The 14,595-nt window shown below is 34.1% G+C and overlaps 1 long non-coding RNA gene across 1 annotated transcript in view; it reads left to right on the forward strand.

Annotated features, from left to right (window-relative positions):
- Positions 1–387: 387 nt before the first annotated feature.
- Positions 388–14,595, forward strand: part of LOC108365675 (uncharacterized) — a 22,327-nt gene continuing 8,119 nt past the window's right edge. Inside the window, exons 1-2 of the long non-coding RNA XR_001847989.1 lie at positions 388–398; positions 12,087–12,094. This is a non-coding gene — a long non-coding RNA (uncharacterized LOC108365675). The remainder of the gene's footprint in view (positions 399–12,086; positions 12,095–14,595) is intronic.

Below are 14,595 nucleotides of genomic sequence, written 5' to 3' on the forward strand. Positions count from 1 at the left end.
AGTTTCAAAAATTATACGCAATGCAAAACTAGAGCGTGAATTGCCGGATGCTTGCAAATTAAGCTTTTGTATAGCTTCGTTTAAAGCAAACAAAAATTATAGCGTTTTCTGCTCAGCGGTGCAGATGCATTTAAATTCTTTAGAGCAGGCGAGATTTTAAGCGAATTCACTTTCAATTTTATATTTTATGGAAAACGTCTTTTATTTGGTACATAAATTTGTAATCAAAAATTCAACGAATTCGGACAAATTTAACTGCTGCCATGGCACACACTATGCATGTATGTATTTATGAGGAAGAGCGAGGAATATTGCATAGTGTCAGGCAAGCATTTGTTATTGTTATAAAAATGCATAAATTTCACTTCACCAAATCTCTCGGCGAACAAAATTCTATTGTTAAAAGTCAAGGGAATTTGCATACATACATACCTACTTAGTTATTTATAAATTCATGTCGTCTTGCTTTTTAGTATAAAGAAAATAAATATTAAATGAAGTTTTAAAACTTTTGAGGATGCCAGCGAATTTATGCTCAGAAATATCAAAGATAAAGATTTTATAGAATTTCTATCGAATAGATACATAAATTATTTTATTTTCAATTTATAAGGATTTCATATTTTAGTTCGTTATCTCCATTAAAATTATAATGCCAATCCAAGCACTCAAGCATAGAATACATTTTTACTTTTCAATTGCCAAAAATCAACAGTAAGTCGCAGCAAACTGCAAACTTGCACTTTACTTCTTTTCACGTAGTCTAATTAAAGAGCTCGACATTTTTACAAAGGTTTGTTGATTTTTTTTTGAAATACCGCACAAAGTGTGAAACATGGATTTAGAGGGCAATTCTAGCGACTAACTTTCAAATAACCAAAGCCTTTTGAAAGACAAAAGTCTTTCGTAAGATAATTGTTAATTCTGGCAACTGCCTTGAAAGCTCGTTTCTACCTTTCGAAATACTAGTTGAAAGATTAGGACGTCTTAATTAAGCAAAAAGTTTTCTAAAAATCAAATTGAATTGAAATAAATATTTTTTTTTTAAGATTAAAAGTAAATAACATTTAAAAAGCAAAAAAATAAATGAATTAAGTTCCTATTAAAATAAATAGAAAAATAGATTTCTTTTTAAAACAATAAAATTTAAAAATGAAAAGAAGAAAAAAATTCAAATTAAGTGAAAGCTAATTTTAAGGATTAAAAATTAAATTAAATTACCATCACCACTTTAAATATTTTTTAATATTTCTATGAAAATAATATAAACCTAATTTTGATTGAGCGTATCATATTTTACAACACAAAAACATCGGTCGTAAAGATTAAGTGTTTTGGTTAAAATTCATCTTTGAGTGCACAAGGGTAAAGTTCTTACCAGTGTCCCACCAGTCACATTTCTTCAAATGATAGTTACATAAAACTAAACTTGTTAAAGCAATTTTATACATTAGTTATCGTTCTATTTTAGAAAATATCTTTCGATGTTGTTTACGTTCCCACGACATAGTTATAATTCACAATTGATCACATTCTGTAGTAAAGTTTCCCACCAGTCACAATGGAATGGAACAAAAAATTATTTTCGAAAAATTGTGTTAAACAAAAAACTATTTTTCTTTTTATAACAATAAGATCTTAAAATTAAATGTAAACTAAGCCAACAAAAAAAATAAATTTCCAAGAATTTATTTAATTAAAAAATATGTTCTTAAAATTAAATGTAAATTTAGCCAACAAAAAATAAAAAAATAAGTTTCCAAAAAATTAATTGAATTAAAAAATATATTTTTTAATGAACAAAATCTAAAGGTTTAAAGAAGAGTGAACTAAAAAAACGTTTGTAAAAATTAAATGAAATAAAAAATAAGTTATTTTAAAAACAATATACAAAAGAAAATAATTAAATAGGTTCCTAAAAATTAAAGGAAATCAACAAAAAAATAACTTTTTTTCAAACAATAAAATCTTAAAATTACAAGAAATTGAATTAAAAAGAAATTAATTAAAAAAATATATCAAAACATCCGCTGCCGGAGGGCTTTACCTCATATCTCTCGATTGGAACACCGATGCAGTGCTCACTCGGCCATTGCAACAGTTAGAGCAGCGCAAGCAAAATTATATTATAGAGCTTCCTGTCATAAGATTTTTTGCCTGAATAACCAAAATATTTCAAACTATGTTGCCTACAACCTTTCAGTTGCCTTGCAAAAGGCTTTAAGCTATTTCAGCCAGTATAATCCTGTTAACCGGCCTTTGTTAAAGAATAAAATATTTAAAAGGCCACGCAATGAGCCGCAAAGCAGCGAACTTAAAATTAAAGCGGCTTAAAATTAAAACATATGAAATACTCTACAAGTGGCCCCGCAATAAGCGGCATTTCTGTATGGCGCCGCTTAGCCGCTCGCCGCTTTGCCACTCATTGCGTGGCCTCTACCTTAAACAGCTTAAACAAATACCGAGATCATCGATACACTCCTGATCGGAAGTCTTGGATTGAGAATAAACACAACGAAGTGCAATATAATTTTTTAATGCACGCCTCCCTTCGAATTCCACGGTTTCCTTAAAGCTTAGAGTGCACTTAAAAATTTATTGGTTGCGAAATGAACTCCTTGGTTATAATTAGCATGTAAAGGAACTTTTCGTTCACCAATATAAATGCAAACTCAACATCCAAGAATGTTGATCAAATTACCACTACATTTCAGCGCAGTGGACAGTGGAAGTATGAGTGGAGGCGAAAAATGTGCTGGAAGTCAATATGCAAATGCATGTATGTACATAAGTGTGTGCGCAAATGCAAGATGGCTGTAATGAAAGTGTTGGAATTTTCACGATAACGCAGCCATTGGTGTTGGCCATAAAATCTTTGCTGCATTAACATAAATTTCCGGTGACAATGCGTGTGGCCGGGTAATGGCCGTGGCAGGAGCATACAAAAAAACACATGCGTAAGTACGTAGAAGTGCAATTACTTATGACCGCTTGCATACAGGTACATACGTACGTGCACATTTTTGCTTATATATAAATACATATACGACTTATTATATATACAAAACAAACTTTAGCACTTTTACGCGCACATCTTATGTACATACATATAAATGCATATATCAAATTGCGCTGCTGGCGCGTGCGACAACCGCGAATGGGAAATAATTTATGCAACACTTAACATACGTACATACGTATATATGCAAAAATGCGAGAATTATAGGAAATTGCATGCATTTGAGTATACGTACATATGTACATATTTTTTGGGTGCATTTACATTGAAGTAAGGGTCGTAAACCAGATGCAGCCGCGCAGTCAAAAGCAAATGGATTAACACTTATGCGCCAGCTGCCATGCCTTTCATATGTACGTATGTGTGTATATTAGGGTGGCCCTTATTTCGAAGAGAGCTCGCATTCTCCATTTCATCCTTCTATATTTTTGTGAATAGCCTAAACTATACAAAGTTTTAGGACAATCAAAAAGGATTTAGCGCTCAAAGTTTCGCTAAATCCTAAGTATTTTTCGTAGAAACTGTGTAGAAGCAATATTTTTCAATCGGCTAAATCATTTTACCCTCCGGAGACTTCCAGAAAAAATAACCAATTGTTTTTTTAAAAGTTTAATAATATTAACAACTTTTTATGGTTCCCTTAAAATCTCTAAAAAATGCAGTGGGGGATCCATAAAAAATCGTTAATATTAAACAAATTTGAAATAACCAATTGGGTAGTATTTTTTTGAAGTCTCCTGAAGAGAAACAGAGTTTGCCGATTGAAAAATATTCCTTTTCAAGTATACTACACAATTTCTACGAAAAAAATGTTTTTTCGCCTAGGAAAATACATGGGAAACTTTGAGCTAAATCTTTTTTGATTGACCTAAAACTTTGCATAGTTTAGTCTTTTGGGCTATTCACACATTTCTAAGGGGTGAGACCGAGAATCCAGACACTTTTACTTTTCTCCGTATAACTAAAGGCCATCCTAATGTATATATGTATGTTTGTGTAAATAAGCGCAAACACATATGAATGTAGCTATGAAATGAATATGTATACATCATTTGTTTAAAGTACGCACACAAACAATATGAAACAGCAATAAGAAAAACAAATGCAACGGAAATGATGCATAAATGACCGCCAATAACTCCAGTCGCGCGCAATAAGAGCCTCATCCGGCACATGGCGTACCCAACACATTTAAATCACATCCATATGTACATAAATTCTATGCCGCCAACAATATACGAATACAACAATTCAAGCAGTAAACAACAACAAAATCCCAACCGTTGAAGAAAAATGTGACTGCAAGCGCTGCAACAATGATTTTTAAAAATAATATTTATATACATATGTACATATGTACATATGTATATGTGTTGGCAATTGTAGGCGCCAAAGGATACTCAACGATTTATCAATATCCGTTGAGTGTGCGCATAAATATTTAAAGCATCGAAAATTCACGACGGCCCACAAGCATTTGTCTTGTATTATCCAGGCATATGAATGAGTACATTTACACATATAAATATGTATGTATATAGTCATGTGCATATGAACTTTTTGTTCATGCGCACGTATGTATGTATATCTGAGTTACTTTTACGCCTGAAAAGCATTAAAGTGTACCTTTCCGCGCGTAAATCCTAGCCAATGAAAAGCGGATTTTAAATGACTGCTATTGAAATATACACTTTTCAGGATGCTGCAGTTTTTGTCAATATATTTGCGTATTAACGAAAGAAATGTCTTTTTTTGAGTTAAAACTTGACTCGAAAGTAGTCGTTAACTTTAATTCTTCTTAAGTTCTTTGCTGAAATTTTTTTTATATTTGTGCTCAGATGGCAGCGGTGAAGCAGAATTTCTTTTCCTGTGCGAACGCCTCGGGCTGGCTTTCTTAAAACATAAAACTTAAGGTCGATTCAATAAGTGGCATTCACAAATTCATACACGGTTCAAAATGTCATATCTAAGTTTCCATTAAAACTACATTTTTTGAGCCTGTAGACGGTTTTTCTTTATCTTATTGAATTCAGTGTTCTATTGGTCTATTATCAAGGTTATTACTGTAAAAAAAGGGTATGGCCAGTTTAACGAAAGCAATTTAAGTGATAAATTATTATTATTTTTTTGAATCTAATATGAAAACTGGCAGAAAAATAATTAATTTTTCACTTATATTGCTTTCGGGAAGCCGCCAGTTAGAGCTGAAAACTATGTGAGGAGAAACACAGTTTTGGGTAATTTTTAAAACTTGCTTAGAATCCTAAATAGCAATGATTTTTATTTTTTTGCTCGCTGTCCCTTACAGCATTTTATAGTTGTGAATATGGCCGATGTCCGCTTTTTTATTTCGAAGATAAAATCATGAAAAAAATAACTTGCAAATTCTGATTGGCTAAGCACTCATCCAGTTCTTTTTATTTTATTTTCCTCATCATCATTTGCTGCGACACAATTGATTTAACTGTTCTCCGCCTTCCGCCGAACTTTTTTTTTTTCAATTAGCAAATTAGCCTTTTACATATTGTTCTCCGAAACTCTTCTGCACATATGATCTTCCAATTTCCATCTAAATCTACTGAAAACTTTATCCACTTTAATCGGAACTTGCACGTCCTCGCACATCTCCGGGCAAACAATCAACAAATCATCAAAACTTTGTCAACTTGAACCGGCAGCCATTCAATCATCCAACCAATTTACTTTAGGAGCAACATGTTTTTGTTATGGCACAGGCGTTGGTTGCATTTAACGATTGTTTACGGAGCAAGTAGAGAGTGCAGTGCTGAATGAAAAAAGTGTGTGCGTCCGTGTGAGTGAGTGAGATAGGGAGAGCGTGATGCAAGAAAGCGCAGCTTAGTAGATGTTTCGCAGTAAAAGTTGTTATTGCCGCAGCTGTAGTCGGCATACAATTTTTACTTTGCACAAATTGCACTTGAAGCATACACGCATGTGTGTACTTATGTATCGATATACGAGTATGTATGTATGTGCATATATGCGAGCATACAATAGATATGCATGTGAGAACATAAAAGTCAGCCTCCCTAAGCTATGCAATGTTTATTTATATATTTTTCCTCTTTTACTCAGATCCGCTTGCTTGAGTTGTTAGCATGCAGACTTGGGTGTTTGCAAGTAATATCCTGCCAAAGCCCAAAGGCAATTCACATTTCACTCTCAGTGCATTGCAGCTTATTGTATTATCCTGTTGTTTTTTTTTGGTTCTTATTATTTTCATCTATTTCTACAACTTCCTGTTCGTTGTCAAGGCATATCATGACGCTGGTGAAAGAGCATAATACTGTCTTGTTGCTGTCGCTGTTGTTGTATTGCATGGTTGATGTTTGCACTCATGTTGCATTTTGTACCTATTAATGCACTTCAAAGGTATTTAAGAAAAGGTCCGCTAGTGAATTTTTAGATACATAAGTTTGTACATTAGACCAAGCCAAAAATAAATAAAAACTCTGCAATGCGACGGGAAACTAGCGAAAATTTTAGTGCTGGATACGGTAATGATCCTCCAAGAATATCCCCTCTATAATTTTTTTGATATCAACATCGACAAATGCACGAAAATTCCTAAATAGTCTGGAAAATTACGAAATCGACCCGGGAATCCCGAAGAAGTCTCGAAATCCCGAAATAGTCGAGGGAACACCGAAATAGTCTTGAAAGTCCTAATCCAGTTCCGTGAATCTGCAAAATACCGAAATAGTTCCCAAATGGAGGTCTGGTGAGAATGTTCAGGTGTGATGAGTTCAGTTGTGGTGAAATTGCGTTTTAGTCAATATAGGTGTGCTACAAGAATGATAGAATACAATACATTCTATCATTCTTGGGTGTGCTAGGATCATGTGCGGTGAGTTGTTTTGAGCTGAGGTGAAGTGAGTTGTGGCAAGGTAAGTTGAGTGGACTGTAAGGTAGGTGTTCATTTGCTTAAATTTCTCTTAAATAATAAAGTAAAAGTATTTGGACATCGACTAAATTTGTACCATGGGACTTGAGTGAAAGTATTTTGCATCTCCTAAGTAGCTGAGTACTTTGGACCAGAGTATTTAGCGCCTGCCAAATATATTAATTTTTTTTACTTTAGTATCTAGCAGTTCGTAAATACCCAAGTCGTTTGTACTCGAATACTTAGACATCTCCAAATACTAAGTGTTTGAGTGTATAGTAACCAAACAAGTACTCTAAATACAAAAGCATTTACGCATGCCCATCACTGATACAATGATTATACGCCATGCAGACTGAGATCTTTTAAATTACTAAATTATCCTTTTTTAATCGGTTTTATTTAGCTTGCCCTGTTTGGGTAAAATCTAGTGATTACAAAAAGCATTTAGCGTATAGTCGATGTATCCTTACAGTTTCGGATGTTTTGATTGAGCCCATAAAAATATATTGCCCTCAGAGGAGCATATAAAATACTAAAATTTGAGTCAGTTTCTGGTAGCATTGCAGGATTTTTTTTGCTTGGCCTAATGCACATGCATATAAATATACAACCATACATATGTGCACGTTCGCATTTTGATTGACTTATGTAAACTGCTCTTTCCTACATCCTCCGCGATCTGTTCGCCTTTATTCGTAATCGCTTAACAAGCAATTTTCTGCTTTTCTTAGATTGCACCTCTGACTTTTCATTTTGTTTAACAACTTTTACTATTTATTCGCTGTTTTCGACGTTCTCCGCATGCGTAGAAAGCAAAAAGACATCCAACAGTAAGGCTGCAACAATATCAGAGCAGCGCTCTTACCAAGAAACAATATACAAACGCATTGAAATAAAAACAAAAGCTACAAAGCGCAGCGAATATGCAATGCAGAATGAAAACAACAAGGCAGCAGCAATTGCTCGTTTGCGCCATTCCTGCCATTTAAGGTAGAGTTTCGGTAAACATTTTAATACAAGCAACTAAAATAAGGTCGAAATTCGCGCGCCTTACACATTCATACATACACACCAACGTATATGTATGTGCATTAGAGTGGTCCAATTTTTGTATGGTAAAAACAAAAATTCAGCCTAGAAAACGGTGCACTCCCTCAGTTTTTTTATACCCGAGCGCACTTGTGCACAAGGGTATTATAACTTTGTTCACATAACGGTTGTTTGTAACAGGCAAAACGAATCGAGATAGATATAGACAAATGTATACATAAATGATCAGAATGAAAAGAGAAATCGATTAAGCGGTGACTGTCTGTCCGTCCGTCCGTCCGTCCGTCTGTGCACACGATAACTCGAGTAAAAATTAAGATATCTTAACGAAACTTGGTACGTGTACTTCTTTCGGGCGTAGGACGGATGGTATTGAAAATGGGCAAAATCGGACAATAACCACGCCTACCTCCCATATAACGGTAATTTTAAGAAATACGAAAACTGCGATATTTTAGTAACTACTGAAGATAATTCACTCAAAATTGATACTTACAATGAGTTTCAGACGGAAAACATGAATATTATAAATTTTTGGAAAATGGGCGTAGCCACGCCCACTTATGGTTACATGTGTATATCTTGGTAACCGCTGCACCAATTTCTTCCAAACTTGGCACAATTGTTGGCCCTGGTACAACATACCAAATGGCCGAAAATTTCTAAAATCGGACAATAACCACGCCCACATCCCATATAACGGTAATTTCGAGAAATACAAAATCTTCGATAAATCAGTAAATATTGAAGCTAATTTATTCAAAATTGATGATTGCAACAATTCTTTACCAAGAAATACGTTTATGACAAAATTTTGGAAAATGGGCGTAGCACCGCCCACTTGTGATCACATATATGTATCTCGCTAACCGTTCTAGCAATTTGTACCAAGCTCGGTATGGTTATTGTGCTTGCCACATAAAAGCAAACCGTTGAAAATTGTTGAAATCGGACTAAAATTGAGGCCGCTTTTCATATAACGGTAAATTTCAGATATGCTTGAAATTTCAATATTTCGAAATTTAAGGACGCTAATTTACTTAAAATGTATACACCCCGGCTTATCAAGTAGCGGTAGCTTTCGGAAAGGAGGAAAACATATATTTAATACTTGCGCCGGGTATTTAATGTTCGGCTCCGCCCGAACTTAGACTTTCTTACTTGTTTTTCTTTTGATATTTGTAATATCCATACCAGCTTCCATTTTTCTACTGTAACCAATACAGGGTGCACAATGACCTTGAATTGCGCTACAGGATCGCTGTGAAACTGGCAAAAATATTGGCGATTTTTATAAAATCCTACTGTTGCCATGACAACAGAAGCTTGTGATATTTTTTTCGATAAAAAAAGTTTTCTGAGATAGGTCGTTTTCGAACTGGCTGCCGAGATAGGTCGATCTTCCACTCAGACATCGATATGTACAAAATGTTTCTAGAGTAAAATATGAGCAACATGAGCATCCTCTAAATTTATACTTAGAAACGTAAAGTATGGAATCAACACTTCTTTCGGCAAGAGGAAAAATTTTGGAAGGTGCCGCAAACCCTATCTCGGGGAAATTTTTTTTTTTTACCAGTCTAATGTTCACGAGTGTACAAAGACGCAAACAAATACTATCTAGGTATGTACGTATTCATACATATTTATGGTTAAAATATTGTCAACAAATAGTGGCGTCAACAACAAAATGCGTGTAACGATCGGCCACAACAGCGCTGACAATCTGTAACAGCAACTAAAGCAGAAGGCAAAAAAAAAAACAAAAAACACAACAATTCACCAAAAACTTCAAATTGAAATTGCTTTGCTTTTGTTTTCATTTCATGGGATATTGCGTTAGCAAGCAGCATCGCTAGTAATGGTTTCGTGGAAGAAGCTTAGCGAACGTTGAAAGTTAAATGTACAAATTCTAAACACTCGATAGAAAAATAAAATAAAATAAAAATCTAAATTGTTGTTAATGGCTTCAATGGCGCCGGGAAACTGTTTTTCCATAGAAATTTGGGTGTAGTTAGAATACATTATTTGATGCAAGTTTTGATTTTTGAACTTAAATCTTAGCGAGACTTGAAAATTGGCGTCTCGAACAGCCCCAGGATGCCTACAAAGACAGAGGCGTTGAAGAAAAATAGGCAACCTGAGTTTTTAGGTTTCTCTCTGACGTCAGGGTTGTTTAGAGAACTTTGAAGTTTCAAAGAAATGATTAATTCAATCAATTATTTTAAAAAATTTAGGTTAATGTAGAATAAGAATATGGGTATCAATTAAAAGTGAAATTTTCCTTGAAATATTTATTTCGGAAAAACTACATGTTATAGACTGATATATACACGTTGTTCTATCTTTACTAGCATAACACAATAAATATAACTATAATAGCTTTTTCAATATCTATTCGTCCTTGTTATAAAGAAAATTTCAAGCAAATCGTCAGAGCTGGGTAAATGCAATTACATTACAATTACAATTACATTCCTCAGTAATTGTAATTAGGATTCAATTCCTTTAGCTCACAGCAAAGGAATCGATTACTTTTTCAATTCNAATCGTACTATAAATAGGATGTTTTCGCATAGATCGTTCCCTGGTCCACTTACCGAAAAAAGGGATCATATATGTTAATCTAGGCAAAAAGCTATCTATGTATCAAATTTCAATGAAATCGGACAATACATCAGATTTTTTTGGAATAGATATGTCCTTTGTCCACCTACCGGAAAAAAGTAAATTTGTTTGGCCTATGATATGGTGGTTTCTGAAAGCGAAAAAGGGACTTCCCTTTATATAATTAGTATAGATATAGATTTAATTTTAGTTACTGTTTTTATAAAAACAAGGCCAATTCTTATAGCAAAACCCATATAAACCCTAGTTAAACTTGGTGCAAAAATTAAAAAAAAAAATTAAAATATTGTTTATCAAAATTGCACATACATACATACATACATAGTACTTTGTTCAGAATTTTTAAAAATTCTTTTTGTTTTGATGTTTTTTAAACCTGTACTTATGTAGTTTTTGTTACAAAATAACTAAATTAAAAAAAAAAACTAAAATCTAATAAATGGTCAAAGCTAGTCAATATGTGGGGTCGTATAGTTATGATAAGCACTATAATTATATACAATTATAATTGTAACTCTTACGAGTATACTTTCAACGTCCAGTGTATGTTTGCGGGCTCGTTTGAAAAATAATTACGAAACAAGCAAGTTTTTCCAAGGAATTTAATATGTGGTACACAAATTGCTTTTAAATCGTATATGCTTAAAAAACGCTTCAGTAAAAAAAAAAAACATAAGAAATCAAACAAGTTTCAGCGCAAAGCGAAACTGATAAAAAATCCAATTTATCAGACATTTTCCACGCACAAATATAGCACACATACATAGCATTTATATGTGCACATGTACATATGTGTATAGGTGCATCTACCCCTACGAATGCAAGCACTTTCAGCAAGAAGAAAATGATAAATTCTGCAAATAACAGCAGCAGAAAGATATGAATAAACGAGTGAGAAGCAGAAAAAAAGTTAAAACAAGCACTCAAAAATAAAGCATTCAAACAAACTACAGCAGTACGCGTGGCAAATTTTTAGCAAGACACAGGCAGCCAGTTTCCTGGCTTTCCGATTGAGCCAAATGGAATGCATACCGAGTAGGTAGTCGCTGATTGATAAATACATTACATTACATTGCATACATTGAGGCGTATGCGCATTGCGATTGTGCAACAGCGCACAGTTACCACAGACACAGGCCGCCAGCTCAGCGAGTTGGCTATCACAAGAAGGCCATGTCGAAAATATTTGGCGCTTAAACTTTTTTTCTAAGTCTTTGGCCGAGCTTCTGCTCACAAATTTTTGGTGTGCGTCCTGAGGTCTTAAAACAAAGGGAGGGATCTATAATTTTACGCCGCCTCCGAACAGCAAATGCTTTTATGAGAACCTTTTTCATGACACAGAAATACACTCGAATTTTTGCCAAGGGGCGACCACTGTTACAAAAAAACTTTTTCTAATTTTAGATGTTGCTTGAACCAGGCATCGAACCTAGGACCTAGGTGCAGTTGTAGTGCACACGTCTAACCACTCGGTTCGAAGCGAAGAAGCCAAGGTAAAAAATTCAAAAAGAAAAAAGTAAAACAACAAAGCAAACTAGCGAATTCATAAATCCCAGTTTTTGATTGCTGATGTGTTATGGCATTCCTGCTAGTTTTTGTATCTGCAGTTTTGTTGCCCATTTCTTCATCCTAACGCTAACTCAATTTTTTTGTTCCAATACGCTAGATTGCAAAACACTTTTTACCGCTCACTTTGTGATGCAGTTTTTTGCAAGTGTTAGTGTAAGAGCTGACTATTCGCCTGCTTGCTTGCACAGCCCACGCAACTCAGCTTGGGCAAAGCAAAACCAGCGTGAACACGCTCGCATATATGCAATACATCCTTTGGTTTAGGAATCCGGTCTACATGCGATTGTGGCGTTTGCCGGCGAATATTTATGCAAGCACGTATGTATGTATGCGTGTGTCTGCATAAGCGTTTGTGTATGCTCTTGAAATGCATAACTGTAACGCGCCATATAACGCTTTGATCTATTGCCATTACAACAAGCTCTGCATAGATTGTTAAAGTTATCGTTCTGTTCCGGTGTCGGTGTCTTCGTCGTTGCCCCATTGCGTATGAGTGATTCGCTAGCAATGCAAGATTGATGGCAATTGTTAGCTGTATGCCTGCCGTTATTGAGCTTGTGTGCCTGCCTTTAGCGTACGCCTGCATTTCGATGCAGCGATTTTTAAACGTTATTCATGCTATATTTTCAGCTCAGAGATATTTATGGCAATATTTAAGTGGTTATAAAATGCATATAATATATTTTGAAAGCAAGAAAAATGCGTTTCGAAAGAAGAATGAAGGCCATAAACTAGCAACATAACGAGGTAAAAGCTTGTTAAAGCGTTGCTGCAAGGATTTGGGAAAAAGCGGGAGAAAGAAAAAAACAAACTAATACTAGAAGGCTGTGTAAATTCTGCAACTGTACATATGTATATTAGGGTGGTCCTTAGATGTAGGAAGCAAATTTTACTTCAAACTTCCTAAGCCGCAACCCCATAGGTCGAAGATGTCGCATATAAATTTTGGTCCCGTTTGAAGTCGGTTAAGGCGTATCGCAGAAGGGGGAAATTGTAGGCTACCCTACGAAGACGTCTTAATCGACTACAATCGGAACCAAAATTTATATGTGATATATCCGTGACCGTGATAATCGTTCATTTGAGTTTTTAAGTACCACCCTAATGAATATGTTGTATGTATGTATGTATCTCCCAGCTTTCGACCACAGCTCTGCTCATGTGAGGTTCGGTTTAACGTTACGATTTCAAATTTAACAAAAAAGGAAGGAAATTATACCACCGAAAATAATAAATTTTATTTAAAAAAGTAACTTCAGTTAAATCGGTTATTTCAGTATAAAAAGAAACTTACATTTCGTAAGTATACTTTATACTATGATGACTTATTATACTCTAAACTTTTTATATTAATGTATGTATGTATGTAGTATGGTGTAGAGATGTCGTTTTTAAATCGATTAAATCGAATATCGCCTTAGCACCCACGTCACTGTTGACAGTTATAATTTCGAGAAAGTAGAGAATTTCGTTTACTTGGGAACCAACATTAAGACCGATAATAATGCCAGCATCGAAATCCAAAACAGAATCACTCTTGCCAGCAAGTGCTACTTTGAACTGAGTAGGCAATTCAATTCAAGTTGTAAAGTTCTCTCTCGACGTACGAAACCCACACTCTATAAATCACTCATCACTTGATCAAACATACAAGAATCGACATTCGATTTTTTCTGAATTGATTCATATTGCTTTAGACAATCTAGAAAGTTTAAAATGTCAATTTAAGGCTGGTACCAAAAATGAATGGGGCTGCTAAGTTGTCTTAGTTTCAATCTGCAGGAGTTTTTATAGATGACTATTTCATATATGGATATGTATGTATGTATATGTACACTTCCCGCCATTTGAATAGGGGACCCCTATAATTCTCAGTATTGACAGTTTTCTTTTTGTTTATTTAATATTCATTAATTTTGTATAGACTTATTTTTAAACTATATACAAATAAAAAAAAAAGGCTGTTAGAAGTTAATTATATTTTCTAGAAAATATCGAGCATTCGGTTTTTTAGCCCACTAAATTTTGGTAGAATACAACACCTGGTACGAGTTTTTAGTGGCTGCAAAATATTATTAATTAAGCGCGATTTATCTTGTTATGCTAGGCATTTTCTTCATATAAAAATGCGCTACAAAACTGCATACTAAATTTTATTTGAAAATTTATAAGGTTATTGAAAACAAAAAAAAAATTATTAAAAATCTCTGCACAAGCTTTATTGGGCTCAGGGATGGGCGTTTTTGAATGAATTTTTATTCAAATAAAAAGTAAAATTTTATTCATAATTTTTATAATTTTGAATGACGAATGAATTTTTATTCTTTATTCAAGCACTTTAGAATAATGAATAAATTTTTATTCTTTATTCAAACATTTTCGAATGATGAATAAATTTTTATTCTTTATTCAAACACTTTCGAAT

Source organism: Rhagoletis zephyria, unplaced genomic scaffold (assembly GCF_001687245.7).
Source record: "Rhagoletis zephyria isolate East Lansing unplaced genomic scaffold, Rhagoletis_zephyria_1.1 Rzeph_scaffold_00037, whole genome shotgun sequence".
NCBI classification, from domain to species: Eukaryota; Metazoa; Arthropoda; class Insecta; order Diptera; family Tephritidae; genus Rhagoletis; species Rhagoletis zephyria.